This window comes from Brienomyrus brachyistius, unplaced genomic scaffold (assembly GCF_023856365.1).
Source record: "Brienomyrus brachyistius isolate T26 unplaced genomic scaffold, BBRACH_0.4 scaffold37, whole genome shotgun sequence".
In the NCBI taxonomy this organism is placed as follows: domain Eukaryota; kingdom Metazoa; phylum Chordata; class Actinopteri; order Osteoglossiformes; family Mormyridae; genus Brienomyrus; species Brienomyrus brachyistius.
The window spans coordinates 2761350-2769445 of record NW_026042312.1 but is presented as its reverse complement, the minus strand read 5'-3'; the positions used below and the strand labels follow the sequence as shown (position 1 = coordinate 2769445).

At 40.9% G+C, this 8096-nt stretch overlaps 1 long non-coding RNA gene across 1 annotated transcript; it reads right to left on the bottom strand.

Annotated features, from left to right (window-relative positions):
- Positions 1-5737: 5737 nt before the first annotated feature.
- On the bottom strand, positions 5738-7320 carry LOC125722230 (uncharacterized). Its single transcript, XR_007386231.1, has 4 exons — positions 7218-7320; positions 6985-7015; positions 6765-6811; positions 5738-5770 (listed from the first exon to the last, which is right to left on the bottom strand). It is a non-coding gene; the product is annotated as an uncharacterized LOC125722230 (long non-coding RNA).
- Between the last annotated feature and the right edge of the window lie 776 nt (positions 7321-8096).

The window sequence follows — 8096 nt, the reverse complement described above, 5'->3', positions numbered from 1 at the left end:
TATATGGATGTCAATGGCTCGGTGGTCAGAAAATGGTGAAGCTATAATGTTTGTTTAAATATTTCCTAATTCATTAGAAATAAGCCAAAAATCAGTCTGTGACTGATTTGAAAAGGTCCAACACATTTGGTTGGAAAATCTCTTGTTTAATCTCTTCCATCATTTTTTCTTTTTTCAGAGCCTGTCATCATGACTATGTATAGTTATTGCCGTCACTGGATGATAAATCCAGACAGTAGTAAATCTGCATATAGTTCACAGTACATGGTAAACAAAACAAGTCGGCTTGCAGCTCTAATCAAACAGTGTATGATAGAGTGCCATCTTGACTCCCTCCTCCTTCTACATTTAATGCCACAACCACATGCTCACAAGTGAGACTGGAAACGAAGTAACCGACCAAGATGGTTTTCTCGCACTGCCCCCTGGTGGACATGACCTTCAATCCTCCAGATAGATGTAAACTACGCACGCAAGTGTAGTCGTGTCGTGTGAAGTCATGGCCCTAAAGCACAGACTTAGGAGATGTTCAGTGTCACAGCCAGATTGGGTAAAACTGCAGGTGCCGTCTTAGGACAATATTAATGAATCTGAAAAAAAGTACAGTCAGCGAATGCACAAAAAGGGCAAATGTGAGGGAAGGACTTCAGGGGGAACAAAGTGCATCAAAGCCCACAGCTACTCTCTCTCTCATCTGACTCCAGTTGTGTGTCACCTACACACTGGGTCAGACAATGTGTTTTATACATTAAACTGATCTTTACTGAATATCAAGCCTTTGGTTGGAAAATCTTTATTAATGACTGATTGTATTATCAGGATAAACCTTGATTTTTATGCGTTAAACTGAAATGGGGTCACATGAAAACTATGCAGCAGCCCTGATCAAACCAGCTACTCCTACCTGCCCTTTATCAGTGAGACTAGAGCACTTAGGGAAGGAGGTGGAGCAGCCGCCTTATTTAATGGGTTTGAATTATTTTTACAAGTCAGGCACTACTTTCTGTCAGAAGGGTAATTATGAATCTGAATGAACAGAAATTACATGTGGAGTTCCTCAAGGGTCCGTTATTGGCAGTGGGCAGTGGTGGCTTAATGGTTGTTGGATTGAATCCCCGACCAGCAAGGCACCGCTGAGGGACCCTAAGCAAAACACTGCTCTCAGGGTGCTGAATTAGCTGCCCCTTGCTATGTCACGATGTCACATATGGGTTAAAAGCAGAGGACACATTTCGGTGTTGTACACTGTGTGCTGTGGTGTGTCAACACTGATCACCAATTAGAATTATAATCCTCACTGAGCCTCTTTGTTCAACATCTACATGCTTCCATTTGCTCAGATTACGGAACACTATAAAATCTCTGGAACACTTAAGGCCATGTTGTTAGTAATTAAAAAAAAAATCACAACAAATAATAATCCATTGTTATGCATTATAATCATGGCTTTAAATATTTATCAAAAGGCATAACACATTATAGGCATGCTTATTATGCATAATGAATGATGTATGAAGCTCTCTTTAGTGCACTATAAATACCTTCATAATGCATTATAATGATCGGTATAAGCATTAAGGATGCTTTGTATTGCATTATGAAGGTATCTATAGTGCCTTATAGTTGAGTGTGTCATAAAGCATTCATAAAGCGTTATAATGATGGATATAATGTGTTATGCTTTTTTATAAATATTTATAACTGTGTTTATAATGCTTTATGAGTGCAGTATAATTAAGCAATAACATAATGTATAAGAAGATACTCCGGTATATCATGGCTGTGATTCGGTCAAAGGCACAAGGCTATAGGCCACCACAAAAAAAAAATAGTTCTCATAACATCAGTGCAAGTGGGAGGGGCCATCGTGTCCAAACCATCCGCATATCTGGATAATTCAGTCAATCACCAATATAGTTTTGTCTAATATTTCCGGTGCCAGCAGTAAAACAACTAGCCAGCTTATTATCGGAGTAACTTTGCATTGTAAATGAAAACCATGCCACAGGTCTGATAAATAAAATATTATGGCACTAGAGTGGCGAAGATATCATGAGGCAGATTGCAAAGTTCAGTTATTGGCATCTTTAATAGTGCGACTGTTAAAAGGACAGTTGGCAGCTTATAAAACTTATTCTGGAACAGAAAAGAATAAATCCAACAAAACGGAATACATATGTGTGATGCCCGGCCCGTCCGCTCCTCGTGTGTGCTACGCCCCCTGATTACCCACGTGTTCTTTCATGATTGTACCCAGCTGTGTCCGACTATTTTCAATCAGTCCTGTGTATTTCAGTCCGTGTCTTACCTGAGTCCTTTGTCTGTCATTGATGTTAGTTGGCGTTTCATGTCTCCTGCTCCCTGTTTATTTATTAAATCCCTGGTTTACCCCGACTTCCGCCTGTCCGCCTGCTTCCTGCCCGTTCGCCTCGCACGATCGCCGTTCCGTCCGGCTTTGAACGTGACAATATGAACCTTTACTGTCACTGTCACCTATGTTCATTTTCTAAACTGGTGGTTCTGAAAAGGTATCAAGTGACAACCAGCCAGTATTGTGCATGAACGAGTTCAAAAGAACGCGTTCATTGAACACGTTCATATTTCAGTGAACTTTGAACTGAACGCAACTTATTAGTAAATCAAGAACTTGAACGTGAATTTTATGTGTGATGAACGGCGTAGACGTCGTTCACTGTTGGAATGCAATTAAACATCGGGATTTATTTTCACCTGATGAGTCGAGTGACAAGGTCGGCTCACACATTTAAACAGCATGTTGTGTTGTCACTCAAGCACTAGCGAAGGGCTCCTCCGCTCGAAAACTAAAATGCTCAGCCTGACTCTCGCTCAGTGCTTGTGTGCAGTGCATCTTGGGTAACGTAGTGTAAAGCCAAGGACAGTCGAATCTAATGTCTTTAGCTTCACACTACGTTTCCCATAATGCACACACACACTTCTCAAAGGGCACAGCCTTGGCAACGCATGAGCGCGAAGCGAACTGCTGCAGCAGTAACCATGGCAAGCGCAGAGGAGGAAAGCTCAACCACCAGTGGAGCTGGCACAGAAAACACGGATGATGCTGGCTGTAACTTTGACAATTTACGGGCATTTTACACACTGTTTCACAGAGACTCTGACGGTAAAAACCTAACCTTTCTGTGCAAGCTTTGTCCACCTGCGCTGAAAAAACAAGTTAGAACATCAATGACCTCATTTTCCAATTTGAAAAGACACGTTGAGTTGAAGCATTCGTCCAGCGTGAAAGCATATATGCAAGCCCTTCAAGGTCATAGAGGGAAGGGCAAAACCCCCAGCCAAAGTCTCCAAACGACTCAAGTCACACTGCCTGCTGCCTTCAGGGGTATAATCTCCCAGCAACAGGTAGACAGATTAATAATAGACTACATTGTTGGAGATTTACAGCCACTGAGTAAGGTTGAAAAACCCTCCTTCATAAAACTAGTAACTGGTTTGCAACCAGGCAGACATGTGCCCTCAAGAAGACAGGTGCAGGGACTAATGAATAAGGAATTCATTGAGGTTATCAGTAATTTAAAAGCTGAACTTGCTGAGCTTGACTTTGTATGCACAACAGCTGACTGCTGGTCAGCTGTCAACAAAGGATTCATGGGCATCACAATTCATTGGCTTGATAAAAATGATGTGTCACTCAGGAGATCAGCAGCCCTTGCATGTCGTCGTGTCAGAGGGTCACACACATATGATGTCCTGGCTAAAGTGCTGACGGATGTGTACAAGGAATTTAAAATTCAAAAACAAAATTGTGTGCACAGTGACTGACAATGCTTCCAATTTCGTCAAAGCATTCAGCTGTTTTGGAGACAGTGTTGTTATTAGAGCAGCTGATGAGGTGACTGAAGGCAGTGACACAGGATCTACCCCTGCTGAGAGCTCCGATGATGAGGACGATGGTCTTGAGCCTGCACCTCTGTCAGAGTTAGAGGATCCCTGCCTCCCACCTCATAGAAGGTGCATGGCCCATACTTTAAATCTTGTTGCCACAGATGCAAAGAATGTAACGGATAGGCTGTACAACAAATTAGCGAGGCCTGTATTTTCCAAGGCATCTGCTCTGTGGAATAGGGTGAAAAGGAGTGCGAAAGCCTCAGATTTTGTTGAGTAAAAGCTAAAGATTGGCTTTGTCACTCCGAATGACACACGTTGGAATTCTATGTTCCTCTCAATGCAGCGCCTGGCTCACATAGCCACCTTGACTCCCCAGACCAGCAATCTAACAGTGCCATTGGATGCCACTCCTGAGTATGACAGACTCCTTCTGCACACCATCTGTGATGAGTTTGGGCTTCGTCGATTCACTCCAGAGGAAATAGACTTCATCAACAAGTTTGTGAGTGTGATGGGTCCCTTGGCATGTGCTCTGAACATCCTTCAGGGGGAAAAAAACACATTCCTCGGCTACCTGGCTCCTACCATTGTGCAATTGAAAAATGATTTGGATGGTCTGTTGGATGAGAGTTCAAAGCCTACAGCTACACCAGGTCTGACGGCATGCCGCCCCCTCATCCAAACCTTTATTTTAACCCCCTGATGACCTAGAGGGGAAAAAGAGTGCTTCATCCTTTTTTAAGTTCAAGCAAAGCCCATCAGCTGTCAATAAGTCTGAGGTGGACATCTATCTGGACGCCCCAACCACTGACGAGTTTACTGAATACATGCTGCTGCCCAAACTGAAGAAGCTCTTCATCAAATATAACACAGCAATCCCATCAAGTGCTCCAGTGGAGAGACTCTTCAATACTGGTGGCCAGATAATTAGGCCCAGGAGAAACCGATTGGGAGATGCCAACTTTGAAAAGCAACTGCTGTTAAACGTGAACAAAAAACAGTTTGGACTGAAGCCGTAGGCATGGTCTGTGGAGTGTTCATTACTTACTACAACAATGGCTTCTGTATGTGAAAGTTTTTATTTTTAATAGTTCAGTGAGATGGTGCCACACACCTTCAAGAAGCGTGAGAGTTTTTTTTTTTTTTTAAATAAAACTAAAGAGATATTTTGCTGAATAATAAATATTCTGTTCTGTCTAGTTTTCATTTGAGATGGATATGATGCCGATATGTGTTTACAGTACTGTTCTTTTCCTTCCCTTGTCTAGTATTGGGGCAAGAGATAAATAAACCATAAATAAGAATCATATTTTGTGTCCTTTGTCTATACATGTCCATATATGCAAGAATGTAGGTATGTTATAGATGTATGTTAAAACAAAATAAATTTTGATTTAGACTATATATTGCACCTAAAAATAAAATGAACTGAACTTTGAACTAGTTCAAAAATTTAAATTGTGAGCTATGAATGTGAACAGTTCACTTTGAGCATGTATGAACTGAACTTTGAACTAGATCATGAAAAGTGTGAACTTGCACAACACTGCTCCATTCTGAGAGCACAGTGATATCCACAAGCATCACAAACCAGCCACTCACTGGTTGGAGAATTTAGCCAAGTGGTCCTGTGTGTATATTAAATGTTTAATGTACATGACAATAAAACGTCATGCATTTTAAAGCCATTTAAGGCGTTGTTTGTCAATTAAACCATTTTTAATGCTATGTAAGACCAAATTGGTTTAATTACTTCTAATCCTAATAATGTCCCACGGAAACCCAGTCTTAGAGCTGTCCAGAAAAAAAATATTTTGATGATATTTCAAGGAAATTACTTTGTAACGGTGCTTAATAGGAGGTGTGATGTCCTGGAGGCAAACCTCAAGTGCTTCTGTTCTTTCTACAAGAAACCACAAACATTTCAGGTATGTAGCCATTTGAAACATTGTTCAAAATTAAGTTCAGTTCACTCCACACAAGCAATAGCTTCCATTATTTCCAGTCCACATTTAATATTTCAGAATTAGGTTAAATGACTGATATTTTAAACTGTATTTGTCAAACACTGCGCCCACTAACAGGTGAATAATATTGATTACCTGGTAATAGTGGCACCTGCTAGTAGGTGGGACCTATTAGGCAGCAAATAAACAATGTGTAGGATATACTGGGATGCAGAAAAGTGGACAAGCCTAAAGATTTGAGTGACAAGGGCCAAGTTGTGATGGCTTGATGATTCGGTCACAGCATCTCCAAAACTGTAGGGAAATATGTGAACGGGTGACGGAGGCTCATTACATGGCAGATAGTACAGCAAACCTTAAGAGGTCTAGAGGAATCCACGCCCTGATGAGTCATGGCTATTTTGGCGGCAAAGGTGAGCCTGGGCCCCACCATGAACCTGCTGACCACTGCAGGACCATCTCACAAGAGCTGGGGGTTATGATCCAGCTCTCTAGCCATCACCAAATGGCCCATGTCAAAGTCACTCCCATCCTTACACTTGCACATTGTTTCTGCTTCCAACACATCAGCTTCAAGGACAAAGCATCCACCTGCTGCCTAATATAACCCCCCCACAGTCAGAAGCCACTGTAACCAAATAATCAATGTTATTCGCTTCACATGTTATGGCTGATCAGTGTATAACCTCTGTATCTCAGTTACGTTTCAGACTGTTTTGCTACATTGTGCAGATTAATATACTGTGTTTATAATACATTTAAAAATTTCCCAAAATTCAGCACATTGTCAGTTTCACTGGCCAACACACTGATCATCGTAACATCATCAAGTTCTTTAGCCAAATTAGGTGTGCTGAGCAATGGGAAACCTGACACTGCAGTACAGTGAATCACGCAGCAGGACTGGGAAAATGTAAAAACACATTTTACCTCCAAGGGCCACTGTTCTCCCACCTTTTTTCATTAGTCTTACACGTCTGTAAACACATAAAATATGTTTGCACATATACTGTACTGATCCTGAGAGGATTAAGATGGCAAAAAAATCAATTGGGCTGGTGATTGCACAATATTTTAGAAGCTAAATTATGAAATGTATGACTATATATATTACACAATGATAAGGTATAAATACAGAAAAGCTACATACCGTTGGAGTGAAGCTGAAGTCCTTCTCTCTTCTAGACAATGGAATCAGTAGAAATGAAGTTTTGCCACGACATGAGAAGCCAGGAAAGTGAAGCAGAACATGAACAAGAACATTATTCAGCCTTGGCTGACTAGGTCTGTATTCCGGACATTACATTCATGATTTAATTTGACTGCAGGGGGCTTGAATAATTTTAACTTGCTTGCAGGTTCCCTATGTACAGTATGTATTACCTTTCCTGACCTTCGGAGGTCCTCCCTCCTGTTTCGGAGCATTTTTAAGGCTTTTTTCAGAATTTCCTGCTCTTTGCCGACGAGGCTACAGGGCAACTCTGCTGTGACCTTGAAATTACATGAAATATTCTGTTAAAACACTTTATTTGGTGTTTTACCTTGTGAATTGAATTTTTAAGCCCTAATTGTTCTTTATGTGGTAAAAAGGTAAAATAGAAAAATTAAACTATTTGATTAGAAATATTGATTTTAAACAATTTTATGAAGTACAGCTTTTGCTTATGACAGGGTTCCAGTCAATTTCCGCTCCCTTGCAGGCAGTGGTCCACATTTTTGATGCACCCAGGGATGATCTTACAGCAGCCTGGTGGAGACGTGTAGAGAAAAGAAAGATATCAGTTTTGCACCAAAAACGTTAGAATAGAGAGGAGTGCAGGTGGACATAGAATGAGCAGAATGAATGGTAGCAGTATTTCTGATGTGATAACCACTTATTCTGCTGATTCTACTTCCACCTGCACTGTCTGTGTTCTAACAGCTCTGTCCACTTTAGTTTCTATTTCCAGGACTGTGTGATACTTACACTGAATCTCTTTTGTTCAGGTGTTGCCGCTGATTTCCCTGCTTATTTTTTAGGAAGTCTTCTGCTTCCACTCCAGACTGATTGAGGGAAAGATCATGAAACTAAATATGATATATTCAGTAAGCATGACTTGACAGCAGTATTTCTGTGAAACCACAAAAAACACAAAGCTTGCTAACAAACAGACAGTTTACTTGCCTTTAGTTTTAAAATGGAAATTAGGGATTTCCCCAGTCTGAAGTTTTTGGGGAACAAAAGGTAAACATCTTGCTCCCCAATGTCCACAAAATCATCCC